Raw genomic sequence first — 16,315 nt, 5'->3', positions numbered from 1 at the left:
AAATGATGGAACTGTGAGCTTTCTCCAACAGTTCTGTCTTATCTTTTCTTGCATGGTACTGGCAGGTTTTTCTCTCGAAGTAAGGCATCTTGGAGCCCCTGTTGAACGAGCAATGCCCTCATCTTTAGTCTCTATAACCCGAAAACATTTTTGCCTGTAAACTTTTCTACATCGAACTTTGTAGTCTCCATTATAACCCAAAGGCTTCGATACCAATTGTTGGAAACCAACCTTGAACTAGGGACTGTTAAAGCAAAAACTAAACCAGAAAGAGACTACTAGTTTACAAAGACTTCTCTTAGGAATAAAATCAAACAGCTTACACACAATCAACTAAGATCAATAACACAAGAGAATTTTATGGTTCGATCAACTTGATCTACATCCACATCGAGTTCCTAAAGCCTTATAATTGTACCAATAAGAGTTTACATAAGAATAAAAAACAAAGAGATTACAGTTTTTCCCAAGAACCCTCCTCACCTCTATTTCTTTCTATATAAAAAAACCAAATAGACCTATGGTTATGGATTTGAAAAACTCTCTTCCTTTCTTGCTCTCTATCTGTACAATTGAATGCTCTAATCAAGTTTTCTCGAGTTTGCACTTTATATAAACAGTCAAAACCTCGAACTAACTAACAATACTCCCAAGATAGTCGTTATTTCCTACCCAGGTCAACAAGTTTTACTGTTTGTTAGTGAGCTTAGTCAGCAACCTTGCCACTTGTCACTTGATAGTTGGCAAACTCTACATTATAGATAGTGGAACAATAAAACTTTAACATCATGACACATATTTCAAATCAATGTTCACAAGTGGGTTATCCTCAAGTGTCTTGTATATGAGGATTTTATGTGTTTATAAATCAGGACACCAATATTTTCTTGTTCATCTTCTCCTTTAGAACATGAGATGGTAATGATTTCTATCTCTTTTTACACTAGGTACCTCTCTCCAAAGAAACGCAAGCCATATTCAGATGAATGCATTTGTTTATAGTTTCAACTCTCAAGCAGTACTATTGAAGCCCAAATTCATCTTTTTTTTAGTGCATTTTAAATAATAGTTTCTTAATTATCTTAATATTTTAGGGAAATAGTTGAGTTGTGCATTAATTTGAAATGGAAAAATAGTTCATTTTAAAATGGTTTGACATCCTACCTCACTAATGTGTTCTAAATTAATCATCATAATTTTCTTAAGTTGACACTTTTGTTTGCTTCATGATTCTTTATATTAATAGGTAAGGAAGGACTGATGCTTAAAGGGCTCATGCTTGCTTTAATTCAAGTTTTCCTTCCTTTAAGTATTTCATGTTTGCAATACCAATCATAATTACCATTTTTGTTACTTTGCTTTATTGTTTTATAGTCATCATGTTAAAATTTTTCTTGTTCTAATAAAGACCAACCAAGCCTTGTAGCAGGACATGCATACATGAGTGGATACACTTAGGAGTTAAGATAGTCTCCTTTGATTTTTAGTAAAAGAATCAATTGTTAATGCTCTATAACATATTACTTGAAATAATTAGATACTAAATATAAAAATACTTGGATGAATCAATTATTTTTTTTGCAAATTTTTTGCTATCAATGCCAATACTAAAGGCACAATGATTAGTCTTGGTTAAGCATTGTTTAGTATTGCAAAGGCAAATGTTGACAAATTATGAATGGGTGACACCTATGGAAAAGTTTAGCTTAATTGCATTTGTGATTTATACTCTCTTATTTTTTGGTACTGTTCACTATAAACTTCATGGTTTAAGTTTATAATTCTACTCTTTTTCTACTTTTGATCTTCTTTATTGTGTGTCATTTCTCAACTAGTCTGTTAAAAAAAGTATACTTTATTTGCAGTGTTGATCCGTTGATTCTCAAGTTCTATATAAATTGGTATAACAGTTTAGTCAATACCCTTCTTCCAAGCTTCTCAAGCTTAGCAATCTGAGTGATCTAGAGTGCACAAAAAAATATTAATGAGTGTTCTTTTCTTCTTTATTTCTATTGAAGGTAGTCAATAGTAGGATTTTTCCCATTCTTGAAGATACTCAATAGTTTTGACAAACTTTAAGATATGTCACGGGGGAGTATCACTCTCAAAGCAAGTGACAAATATAGCAAACACTTATTATTGTTATCATTTCCTCGGGTTGATATCCATGCCACTATGTCTACATTTAAACAATCTACACAAACGATGTCTCTAATCGTGCATTTAATATTTCTTATATGTAAAATTTCTTATGATGCTACTCAAGACTTTTAATATAATCAATTTGACAATTTTACTATAAATATTTGAATTAGAATTTTGATTCTAGATCTAACTAAACATTTTAGGTATAGTCATCATTTTCTTGGCATGCTTTGATGATATTAGTTGAACCATAAATCATTAGTTTGAAGGTTTCGACTATTGAGAAATACTATTAATGAAGGTTAGCTTTTTTTTTTTTTTTTTTGGTCATGAATTTCAAAAGATAAATTCTTTTCTTTTTATAGGAAAATAAACCACTTTAGTGTTTGATATGAAAGTGGGTAGGGTTAACTGTTTTCACAATATGTGGATTGTAACCTTTCTATACTTTTGACTGATGCTCACAATTAGCTTTATGATAGACATTGTTCTTAATACTTCCTTTCATACCATTCTTTTGATATAAGAAATTAAAAATAAAAAAAAACATGGCTTATAGTCCAATAAGGTACATTAATTCGACAAGTTGCTTATATAAATGAAGTTCATTTATATCCCAAAGTTAACGAGAAAAGGGAAAGATGTTGATTTTATGTTGAAGATCATTAAGAGTGTGGTTTTATCAATTTATTTTATGTTTCCTAGAGATTGTTCTGTCCTTTTTATTTCTAAAGGCATAATAGATATGCTACTCAAGACTTTTCAAATAATTAATTTGACAATTTGACTATAAATGTTCAAATTAGAATTTTGATTCTAGATTTAACAAAACTTTTATAGGCATAGTTATCCTTTTCTTTGGATGCTTTGATCATATTAGTTGAACCTATAAATCACTAGTTTGAAGGTTTTAACTATTGAGAACTACCATTGAAGCCTAGCCTTTTTCATATATATATATATATATTTTTTTTTGTGTGATGAATTTCATATGACAAATACTTTTTTTTTCTATTTTTTTCTTTAGTATTTAGGAAAACTAAACCACTTCAAATCTTTGATATGAAAATGGGTAGGGCTGATCACTTTCACAATATATGGATGGTAACCTTTCTATACTATTGATTAATGCTTACTATTGGCTTCATGATAAAAGTTGTTCTTATAGTTCTTTTTATACCATTCTTCTAATATACGAATTTTAAAGAAAACATGTCTCATAGTCTAATAAGATATATTTACTCCATATGTTGCTTATATAAATGAAGTTCATTTATGTCTCAAAGTTAATGAAAGAAAGAAAATATGCTAATTTTATATTGAAAATCGTTGAAGAGTATGGTTCTATCAATTTATTTTATGTTTCCTAAAGATTGTTTTGTCCTTTTTATTTCTAACGACCTAAAAGATATGTTTATAGGCGTGTTATACTTTTCTTGGCATGCTCTAATTATATTAGTTGAACCTATAAATCATTAGGTTGAAGGTTTCAACTATTGAGAAATACTATTGAAGTCTAGTTTCATTATTTATTTATTTTTGTGGAATTTCAAATGATAAATTCTTTTTATTTTTTTATTTTTTTATAGGAAAACTAAACCACTTCAGTGTTTAATATGAAAGTGGGTAGGGTTGATCAATTTCACAATATATGGATGGTAACCTTTCTATACTTTTGATTGATGCTTACTATTGGCTTCATGATAGACATTGTTCTTATGGTTCTTTTTATGACATTCTTTTGATATTAGAATTTTAAAGAAGACATGCCTCATAGTCTAATAAGATATATTTATTCGACAGGTTGCTTATATAAATGAAGTTCATTTATATCTCAGTTAATGAGATAAAGGAAAGATGTTGATTTTATGTTGAAGATCGCCGAAGAGTATGGTTCTATCAATTTATTTTATGTTTCCTAGAGATTGTTCTATCCTTTTTATTTCTAAGGGCCTAAGAGATATGCTACTCTAGACTTTTCATATAATTAATTTGATAGTTTTCCCATAAATGTTCAAGTTAGAATTTTGATTATAGATTTAAGTAAACATTTATAGGCATATATATTTATCCTTTTCTTGACATGCTTTGATGATATTACTTAAACTTATAAATCATTAGTTTGAAGGTTTCAACTATTAATAAATACTACTGAAGCTTATCTTTTTTTTTTTTTTTTTTTCTACTTTAGTGTTTGATATGAAAGTAGGTAGGGTTGATTGTTTTCATAATCTATGGATGGTAACCTTTCTATACTTTTGATTGATGCTTACTATTGGCTTTATGATAGACGTTGTTCTTATGGCTCTTTTTATATCATTCTTCTAATATAAGAATTTTTAAAACGACAAGACTTTCTAATAAGATATATTTATTCTACAGGTTGCTTATATAGTGAAGTTCATTTATATTCCAATATTAACGAGAGAAGGGAAGATGTTGATTTTTATGTTGAAGATCATGGAAGAGTATGGTTCTATCAATTTATTTTATCTTTTCTAGAGATCATTCTATGCTTTTTATCCCTAAAGGCCTAAAAGTTAGATTACTCAAGACTTTTAATATAATTAATTAGAAATTTTTCCTATAAATGTTCGAATTAGAATTTTGATTCTAAATTTAACTAAACATTTATAAGCATAGTTATCCTTTCCTTGACATGCTTTGATGATATTAGTTGAAGCTATAAATCACTAGTTTGAAGGTTTCAACTATTTAGAAATACTAATGATGCCAAGGTTTTTTTTTTTTTTTTTGGGTGGTGAATTTCAAATGATAAATTCTTTTCTTTTTTTATAGGAGAAATAAACCACTTCATTGCTTGATTTGAAAGTGGTTATGGTTGATAGTTTTCACAATATATGGATGGTAATCTTTCTATACTTTTGATTGATGCTTACTATTTACTTCATGACATATGTTGTTCTTATGATTCTTTTCGTACTATTATTTTAATATAAGAATTTTAAAAATGGCGTGGCTTGTAGTCTAATAAGATATATTTATTCGACAGATTGCTTATATAATGAAGTTCATTTATATCCTAATATTAATGAGAGAAGGGGAAGATGCTGATTTTTATGTTGAAGATTATCGAAGAGTATGGTTCCATCAATTTATTTTATATTTTCTAGAGTTTGTTCTATGCTTTTTATCCCTAAAGGCCTAAAATATAGGCTACTCAAGACCTTTAATATAATTAATTTGACAATTTTCCTATAAATGTTCGAATTAGAATTTTGATTCCAGATTTAACTAAACTTTTATAAGCATAGTTATCTTTTCATTGGCATGCTTTGATGATATTAGTTGAAGCTATAAATCATTAGTTTGAAGGTTTAAACTATTCAGAAATACTAGTGAAGCCTAGCGTTTTTCTTTTTTCTTTCTTTTTTTGTGGTGAATTTCAAATGATAATAAATTCTTTTTTTTTTATAGGAGAAATAAACCACTTCAGTGCTTGATATGAAGGTGGATATGGTTGATCGTTTTCACAACATATGGATGGTAACCTTTCTATACTTTTGATTGATGCTTACTATTGGCTTCATGATAGACATTCTTATGATTCTTTTATACCAGTCTTTTAATATAAGAATTTTAAAAAAGACATGGTTCATAATCTACTAAGATATATTTACTATGACAGGTTGTTTATATAAATGATTTCATGTATATCCCAAAGTTAATGAGATATGGGAAAGATGCTGATTTTTATGTTGAAGATGGCTAAAGAGTACTATTCTATCAATTTTTTTTTATTTTTTATTTTTTTATGTTTCTTAGAGATTGTTTTGTCCTTTTTATTAGGGCTAACAGATATCATTGATTTTTCCTTGCTGAAAGGTGTTGCCTATATGAGAGTGATTTCTCATAATGAAGAGTGAAGATGAAAGTGTTAATCTCTTACACTTGGGAAGCAACAGACAGTCTCATATTTCAAAGCCTTAAAACGCATTACTGAAACATGGAAAGTAAAAAAGGGAATGTACGAATTAAGAGGATGGTTGATTGATAAAGGAATGGTGGATTCAAAATTCTCTATCATTGCTATCATGGGTGATTGTTGAAGCTTTAGTTCAAACCCAAACATGAAATAATAGCACTCATGGCTTCTAAATCTTCCTCAAGTGTATTTGTTTTCTAAACATTAATAGATGACTTCATGTCTTTACAGTTACAATTCTAGTTTACCAGTTTTTTTTTCCATACTTATTGTGGATTAATGTATCTTTTGGAGTGGTACTTCAATGATGGTTATTTTTTGTGTCCTTTTTGTACTTGTTTGTATGTAATCTTTAATGAGTTCATTTTTCCTTACAATTTTTTTAATTTTCTAATATTGAGCCCAATATTCCAAGTGCTTTACATTTAAATTTGAATTTTTTTTTATTTAACTTTTTTTGTTCATTTTATGTTGTCTCTATAGTACAGTGTAATCACCTACTATTTTTCCATTTACTAGCACACCATGGGTTTGTTACTCTAAAAGCCTAAAATGAAAAGAATACTTGAGCCCTGAATGCTGACTATGTTGATTCCTCATGTAATGCCCCAAACCCAATTTAGGGGTAAAATCATAATTTGAAAATTATTAATTAATTAAAGTAATTTAATAAGGGTAAAAAAGTCTTTTTGTATTTAAAATCCCTAAATATAAATTAGATTTTTCCTACCTTTTCTATTCAAAAAACCTTTTTACACAGAGATAAAAAAGATTAAAGAGAATAGGGCTGAAGATTTGGAGGTTTAGGGTTTGAAGATCAATTTTTCAGGTGACAAGTAAATTCGTCAAGCTAAATACTTCAAGTTTTTTTAACGCTTCTTCAAGGTAAGGGAAATTAATGCAGATTTTTATAAAAGAAAATAATTTTCTTTTTATATTGTATTTTAAAATGTGTAAAAATATTATTTTTATCTTTACTCATGGATCAAATATGTGTTTTGTATAGAAAATATATTTGAGAATTTTCTTTGTTAATGAAAAATGAAAATTTTTGGAGATATGATATTTTGTTTTGCAATTTTGAATTAATGAAATAAAGTGTTTGACTCTAGTTCCTATGACCCTAGTCAATGATATATAATTGTTGACATTTTTGTGGCCCTAGTCAACGGGTTATAATTGTTGACATATTCAGCCCTAATTAACAGGTTATAATAGTTTATATTATATGGCCTTAGTCAACGGTTATAATTGTTGACATTTGGTTTTGTTTACCTTAAATGGAACAAATTTGAAACTAGTTACTTAATTGTGAAGTCCCACCTAATTGGGCACCATTTGTCATACGATAACCAGAGTGAAGATATTTTGAATGTATTCGATTTGGTTTTGATGAAAAATTGTTTTGAAATGGATATGAGAAAGTTTTGTTAAAAAGTTTAAATGTATTAGTATTTTGAACTCAAAAGTTTTTATGAAAATAAATATATGTTATATCTCTTATTTGCAAGCATGATTGAAAATATTTAATCCATAAAACTATATTAATGTTCCTTATTGAGCTTTGAGCTCACCCTTTTTGTTGATAATCTTTCAGGTAATCTCAGTTCGGCCGATGAGTGACTGTTAGGAGGAAAATTTGACTTTATTAGGACATTTGTTTAAACTCTCTTTATTTTGGACATTGTTTAGATGTTAAAACTTAATGCTCGTTTGAATTATTTTGAGTTTAGAGTTATTTGGACAATAACACTTTGGTTAATGTATTGGTTTTTTTTTTTAAAGTTGATACTTGGAGATTTTAGAATTTTATCATACTACTCTGAATAGGAATTTGGCAATTAGTAAATTTCCAGTTATAATATGAATGTTTGTGTCATTTTCACTTTGAGCCTTTGGAGTGGATTTTGGGGCATGGCACCTCAAATACAAGGAGTCTTTCCAAGCAAAGAATCCAGTAGGTTTAGTATCGTTTTCTCAGGTATGATGTTCCAAAGTGGTAGGGGACATTGAGAGACATGAGGTGAAGTAGTTCCAAAAGTGGTGCTGATTTTCTCTTTAATTTGTGTTGTGGTTGAAAGAGGATTGTTTAATAAGGAGATATTGAGATATTGAAAGTCCTGAGAAATCTTTGGTTAAAAAAAAAATGATTTATAGCTATGCAAACACAGAAAAAATTTAAAATTCCAACCATAAGGGGTATAATGAAGTTCCTCCATTCACGGCCAATGCCCAACTTAAAGCCTCCAAACCTTGTTAGAGTATTTTATGTAATTTTGTCTAAGTAGCTCTCTGCCTTTGCAACCTTAACCTTTCTACCATTGTAACAAACCTTGTTTTCCTCCTGATGCCAATGTCAGATTTAAGGCTAGATTAATTCTACTATTTGGTTTTGTTATGAAAAGTATAAAAAAAGGAAAAAAAAAATCAACCATAATTAAAATTAGTTAAAAAAATTATGAATTTTTAATTTATTTAATTTTTATATAAAAGAGTTAGAAAAAATAAAATGAGTTTAAAGTAGTGTATAAACATAATTTATTGATATTAAATTTTTTTTCCTTTCGTTTTACTTTTTCTTCTACTATGTTTGGTCATTGGAAAGTATTAAGAAAAAAAAAAATGTTAACGAAAATTATTTTCTCATGTTTGGTTTCATCATTGAAAATGCAAATATATATATATATATAATCAATTAAAAATTTATAAATCTTTATATAATGGAGGAAAATAAGTGAAATGTATTTGAGAAAAGATATAAAAAATAATTTATTCATGACTTTGAATCTATTTTTTATTTTTCTCTACTTTTTCATTTCTTCCACTTCTCCTCTTTATTTTCTTTCCCTCACATTTTCCACGAACCAAACATAGCAATGTATTTTTATTTTTTTCTCATATTTTTCTTCAAATTCTGAAAAACAAACTAGCCTAAAGTTCCATCAAAGTTAAAAAAACGGTTAGACCCTGTGTAACGACCTGCTCCCAACCATGTAAATATTGTCCGCTTTGGGCCCAAGGGGGCCCTCACGGCTTTAAAATGCGTCTACTTGGTTAAGAGGAGCCTCTACATATATAGCGCCAGGAACTTCTTCCCCTATCCGATGTGGGACATCACAAATACCCCACTATGCAGACACAACGTCTGCGTTGTGTCCCATGGGATTGCGGGGCCAAACAGACAAAGCCAAACAAACCCTCACATCGGGGTCGGGGATCGGCTCTGATACCACTCTATCACGCCCCAAGACCCACTCCAAGGGCGTGATGGTCATTTCACACTTCAAACCCGAAGGCTTACAGTGTAACTTAACCCAAACACTTATCTTGTAATCGGAAGTTACCAATTACCAAGTACCTGTTCAGAGTAGCGGAACCAATCTAAAATCCTCAAAATTCAATTTCAAAACTAAAAACATCCACTATCCAAAATCCATTGTCCAAATATTTGCAAACTTAAAGAATCCATTGACACAAAGTCTAGTCTCAAATCTCAAAATCAGGCTTACTGCCCCTCTTAACTTCCTCCATAACTTGCACTAATTGGGAATCATTCTTTTGTAGGGTCTTAATTCTCCCAACTAAGTCTGGTTGTACTTTGAAATTTGCTACAAGTGCTCCTAAGCCCATGACTCGAAAGTGGACTTGTAGTCTCCTCAACTCTTCAAGTAACTGCCTTTGACAGCCTCTAATAGCTGCTAGAGAACCAACTGACTTCCTACTCAAGGCATCAGCTACAACATTCGCCTTCCCAGGATGATACTGAATAATACAATCATAGTCCTTAAGTAGTTCTATCCATCTTCTCTGTCTCATGTTCAACTCCTTTTGGGAAAATAGATACTTCAAACTCTTATGATCTGTGAATATCTCACAAGTTTCACCAAAAAGAAAATGTCTCCAAATCTTAAGTGCAAAAACCACAGCAGCTAACTCCAAATCATGAGTAGGGTAGTTTCTTTCATAAGGCTTCAACTGTCTAGAAGCATAAGCTACAACTCTCCCATGCTGCATAAGAACACAACCCAAACCCTGATGAGAGGCATCACTATACACCACAAATCCTCCTGAACCTGAAGGGATAGTCAAAATAGGAGCTGACACTAATCTATTCTTCAACTCTTGGAAGCTACATTCACAATCATCAGACCACTCAAACTTAACTCCCTTCTGTGTCAACTTAGTTAAAGGTAGGGCAATCTTAGAGAACCCTTCTATAAACCGCCTATAGTAACCAGCAAGTCCCAAGAAACTTCGAATCTCAGTCACAGTACTAGGTCTTCTCCAATTAGCTACAGCATCTACCTTTCTAGGGTCAACTGAGATGCCATCATTGCTTACCACATGTCCAAGGAAAGAAATTCGGTCTAACCAAAACTTACACTTCTTCAGTTTAGCATACAACTGCTTATCTCTGAGGGTTTGTAATACAATACTCAAATGGCCCTCATGCTCCTCTCTACTTCTTGAGTATACCAAGATGTCATCTATAAAAACCACCACAAACTGATCTAAATAGGGCTTGAATACCCTATTCATTAAGTCCATAAAAGCAGCAGGTGCATTAGTAAAACCAAAAGGCATAACCAAAAACTCATAATGCCCGTATCTAGTTCGAAAAGCAGTCTTGGGTACATCTTCACTTTTAACCCTTAACTGATGATAACCAGACCGAAGATCAATCTTAGAGAACACACAAGCACCTTGTAGCTGATCAAACAAATCATCAATCCGAGGAAGGGGATACTTGTTCCTCACTGTCACCTTATTCAACTCCCTATAGTCAATGCAAAGTCTCATTGAGCCATCTTTCTTTTTCACAAATAGAACAGGAGCTCCCCAAGGTGAAACATTGGGCCTGATAAAACCCTTGTCTAATAACTCCTGAAGCTGAACTTTTAACTCCTTAAGCTCCACAGGTGCCATCCTGTATGAGGCCTTAGACATAGGACCTGTTCCTGGTACCAGATCGATGGTGAACTCCACCTCTCTCTCTGGTGGCAAGCCAGGCAAATCCTCTGGAAAGACATCAGGATACTCCCTTACTATGGGTATGTCTTCCAACTTCAAATCACTTTCATTACTCATCACACTAGCCAAAAATCCTTGGCAACCCTTCTTGAGCAAGCTACTAGCTCGCAAGGCTGAGATCATACGCAGTGGTCTGTCCACATGCTTCCCTTCAAAGCTAAACTTAGGCTGACCAGGAATACTAAACGTCACCCTTTTCTCAAAACAGTCAACAGAGGCATGGTAGGAAGCTAACCAATCCATCCCCAAAATCACATCAAAATCCTGAAGGTCAAGGAGTACTAAGTCAACTGGCATTTCCCTATAACCAATCATCACAATACAATTTCTAAGCATTCTACTGGCCACAACAGAATCTCCCATAGGAGTAGCAACAATCAAATCAAAGTCCATGCTAGCAACAGGCAAACCCAACAAACCAGCAAAAGATACTGAAACAAAAGAGTGTGTTGATCCAGGATCAATCAAGACTCTAGTAAATAAGGTGTGGATTTGGAGAGTACCTGTCACAACATCAGAAGTGTCCTGAGCATCTCGATGAGTCATAGCAAACACCCGCCCTTGGGCTTTGGGTTTCTGTTTATCCTCCTTATTTTCCTCTTTAGGCTTCCCAGTGATGAACTTCCTATTCTCTGGACAATCTCTTATCAAATGTCCTTGCTTCCCACAACCAAAGCAAGCTCCAGTCTCTCTATAGCATGACCTACCCCCATGCTTCTTACCACAAGTAGAACAAGCCCCATCTAAATTCTGCGCTGCCTTTCCTTTATTCTGATTTCTTCCTGATGTAGACCTTCGCTGTGCTTGATTACCATGAGCACCATCACTCCTATTTCGCTTCCTTTGCTGCTCCCTATACTGATGAAGCTCCTCATTATCTTTCTCTGCTATAAGGGCTCTATCAACAACCTCTGAATAGACACCAAGCTTCAGAATAGATATCTTGTTCTTCAAATAAGGCTTCAATCCATCCTGAAACTTTAACGCCTTTTCCTCCTCTGTAGCAATCAACTGTGGGGAAAAACGTGATAACTCTATAAATTTGGCCTCATATTGAGCCACAGTCATATCCCCCTGTTCCAAACGAATAAACTCTCCCACCTTCTGCCGCCTAACACTGTTAGGGAAATACTTCTTGTAGAAAGCCTCCCGAAATTGTCTCCATGTTATGAGTCCATGATCCTCCAAAAGTCTCCTAGTCATACGCCACCAATGATCTGCCTCTTTATCTAACATAAAAGCTGCATAAGAGGCTTTTTGCTCCTCAGAACAATCAATGACATCAAAGAATTTCTCTATTTTCATAATCCAAGCCTCTACCTCTGTTGGATCTGAAGTATCAGAAAAGTAAAGGGGACCCAACTTCTTAAAGTCGTCAAAGGAGCTACTCCTAGTAGATGAGGATTGTCCTTGACCATTACTTCCAGTAGCTCTAGCTTGACACTCAACCAAGCCAGCCAAAGTCCCTAAATATCTATCAAGTCTTTTAGTACTCATAGGGGGCAAAGCCTCAGGTGGAGGAGGTATATCATCATTAGCCTGACTGTTTTGGGAAGATGCAGGTCTCCTTGGTGGCATGGTGTCCTATAAAGAAATAGGTATAACTAAATTAGTCACTAAAAAACCAATTAGAAAAGTTCCAAATAAAGAAAGAATTGGAATTTATACTAAATGAAAATAAAACTTAAACAAATGCGTCACTCATCTATCCCCAATCTAAACCAATTCAAATTCCCATCAAGATCAAAACCTAGTGCTCTGATACCACTCTGTCACGCCCCAAGACCCACTCCAAGGGCGTGATGGTCATTTCACACTTCAAACCCGAAGGCTTACAGTGTAACCTGACCCAAACACTTATCTTGTAATCGGAAGTTACCAATTACCAAGTACCTGTTCAGAGTAGCGGAACCAATCTAAAATCCTCAAAATTCAATTTCAAAACTAAAAACATCCACTATCCAAAATCCATTGTCCAAATATTTGCAAACTTAAACAATTCAAGTACTATAACAAATTTCAAAATCTCCAAAACTCAACTTTGATCTAACATAAAATTTGAAGGATCAATATCCAAATAACTTCCAAATACTAAAAGATCCAAATAAACACAACTAACAGTTTAAACAAAATCTAATATAAAATCCTAAGTCAAATTCTAATGATGACTATTCCTCAGCCTAGCCATCACTCCTCACCCGAACTAAGAGTACCTGAAAAATTTTCAACAATTGGGAATGAGCTCACAGCCCAATAAGGAATATTAATGCAATTCATGGATCAAATATTTTCATTTCAAATAGGAGATATCATTTTTTTTTTCATCAAATATCAGAGTTTCAAAAATACTAATATATTCAAAATTCAACCAACCATTTTCATATCAAATTCAAACACTTTCACATAAGATTCAATCAAATCCATTCAATTTTCATTACTCTGGTTATCAAATATCAAATGCCCAGTTAGGTGGGACTTTTCAAATGGGTGGCTAGCCTCAAATTGTTCTTGGTGGAAGGAACCAAACACTACTAGTACTAGTAACCTCTAACCAAAACCCCTAGAGGCTAGGGTTCAAATCAATTACATTCCCCACCAAGAAATGTAAAGGCCAACTATTATATCCCAATGACAAGGGCCAAAAGTCAACTATTATATCCCGTTGACAAGGGCCAAACAAACCAGAGTCAAATATTTATTTCATTTATTCAAATTTATAACATATAATATCTCCACATTTATTTGTAAAAAACATAATATAAAATTCTAACATACTTTTCATGCAAAACAGGTTTGATCCATGCATAAAACGGAATATAACTCAAACGTTTTCAAATAATGTATATATATATATATATATATATATATATATAATTGTTTCAAAAAAGAATTTAACAACTGCATTAATTTCTCTTACCTCAAAATATGCAAAGACCTTGGAGGAAAAATAACCCTGAAAAGTTTACTCCTCACCTAACACAATAAAAAGACCACTATTACTATTTACCTCAAAATATAAATCTGATAATCCTAAAAATTTCTAAATGTTAAGATTAATATTTTTGATTAACAAAGTATCTGATACCATTTGTAACGACCTGCTCCCAACCATGTAAATATTGTCCGCTTTGGGCACAAGGGGGTCCTCACGGCTTTAAAACGCGTCAACTTGGTTAAGAGGAGCCTCTACATATATAGCGCCAGGAACTTCTTCCCCTATCCGATGTGGGACATCACAAATACCCCACCATGAAGACACAACGTCTGCGTTGTGTCCCATGGGATTGCGGGGCCAAACAGACAAAGCCAAACAAACCCCCACATCGGGGTCGGGGATCGGCTCTGATACCACTCTGTCACGCCCTAAGACCCACTCCAAAGGCGTGATGGTCATTTCACACTTCAAACCCGAAGGCTTACAGTGTAACTTAACCCAAACACTTATCTTGTAATCGGAAGTTACCAATTACCAAGTACCTGTTCAAAGTAGCGGAACCAATCTAAAATCCTCAAAATTCAATTTCAAAACTAAAAACATCCACTATCCAAAATCCATTGTCCAAATATTTGCAAACTTAAACAATTCAAGTACTAGAACAAATTTCAAAATCTCCAAAACTCAACTTTGATCTAACATAAAATTTAAAGGATCAATATCCAAATAACTTCCAAATACTAAAAGATCCAAATAAACACAACTAACAGTTAAACAAAATCTAATATAAAATCCTAAGTCAAATTCTAATGATGACTATTCCTCAGCCTAGCCATCACTCCTCACCTGAACTAAGAGTACCTGAAAAATTTTCAACAATTGGGAATGAGCTCATAGCCCAATAAGGAATATTAATGCAGTTCATGGATCAAATATTTTCATTTCAAATAGGAGATATCATTTTTTTTTTCTCATCAAATATTAGAGTTTCAACAATACTAATATATTCAAAATTCAACCAACCATTTTCATATCAAATTCAAACACTTTCACATAAGATTCAATCAAATCCATTCAATTTTCATTACTCTGGTTATCAAATATCAAATGCCCAATTAGGTGGGACTTTTCAAATGGGTGGCTAGCCTCAAATTGTTCCTGGTGGAAGGAACCAAACACTACTAGTACTAGTAACCTCTAACCAAACCCCTAGAGGCTAGGGTCCAAATCAATTACATTCCCACCATGAAATGTAAAGGTCAACTATTATATCCCGTTGACAGGGCCGAATAGTCAACTATTATATCCCGTTGACAAGGGCCAAATAAACCAGAGTGATGTTTTTGTTCAAGTATTCAAATTTACACAACATAATATCTCCATATTTTGTATCATAAATAAAACAAAATATTCCAACATAATATTTAGTGCAAAACAGTTTGATCCATGCATGGTAACAAAATATCATTTTCTTTTCCACAATTCAAAATAACATATAAAATAATTTAATTTTATAAATATTGCATTAACTTCCCTTACCTCAAAATATGCAAAGACCTTGGAGGAAAAATGACCCTGAAAAGTTTACTCCTCACCTAACACAATAAAAAGACCACTATTACTATTTACCTCAAAATATAAATCTGATAATCCTAAAAATTTCTAAATGTTAAGATTAATATTTCTGATTAACAAAGTAATAATTTAATTACTCTATTGCTTATTTAATTAAAATTAATAAATTCTCAATTTGTTTCTAATAACACATTACTAATTTAATTAAATTACAATTTTATTTCATTATAAAATTCTATATATATAATATATATATTTTGCTAAATCTCTCATTCTATTTATTACAAAAAAAAGACCATTATTACTATTATCTTATTTATTAATCTAAAACTAAATATTATTATTTTAATTAACCAATTCAAAAGCCACTCATGTCTTGGGTACACCAAACCAAAAAAAACAAGTTTTTTTTTTTTTTTTCAAACATAAACTTTATCCATTATTATCAATATAATAATATATATACATATATATATATATATACATTAACTACACACCATCCATCCCTCCATCCGTACACACACCCACACCCCATATATATATATATATATATATATATTATATTTTTTTTTTGTCATTCTCCAATTCCAGTGCACACGCGTCCTCCCTTTTTTTTTTTTTTTTTTAAATTCTTAAGCCATTCTCCAATTCCACAGTGTGCACACGCGTCTTCCAATTTTATT

The 16,315-nt window shown here is 32.1% G+C and overlaps 1 long non-coding RNA gene across 3 annotated transcripts; it reads left to right on the top strand.

Annotated features, from left to right (window-relative positions):
• Positions 1-3,738: 3,738 nt before the first annotated feature.
• On the top strand, positions 3,739-6,417 carry LOC117909580. 3 transcript variants are annotated; one of them, XR_004650401.1, is made up of 8 exons: positions 3,739-3,803; positions 3,949-4,033; positions 4,528-4,613; positions 4,945-5,013; positions 5,159-5,245; positions 5,584-5,652; positions 5,795-5,881; positions 5,992-6,417. It is a non-coding gene; the product is annotated as an uncharacterized LOC117909580 (long non-coding RNA). The 3 variants fall into 3 exon arrangements; XR_004650402.1 differs by lacking the exon at positions 5,159-5,245; XR_004650403.1 differs by lacking the exons at positions 4,945-5,013; positions 5,159-5,245.
• The last annotated feature ends 9,898 nt before the right edge of the window (positions 6,418-16,315 follow it).

The sequence above is a fragment of the Vitis riparia genome, chromosome 19 (assembly GCF_004353265.1).
Source record: "Vitis riparia cultivar Riparia Gloire de Montpellier isolate 1030 chromosome 19, EGFV_Vit.rip_1.0, whole genome shotgun sequence".
Lineage (NCBI taxonomy): Eukaryota > Viridiplantae > Streptophyta > Magnoliopsida > Vitales > Vitaceae > Vitis > Vitis riparia.
Note: the sequence above shows the minus strand (reverse complement) of the source record. Positions and strands in the feature narration are given on the sequence as shown.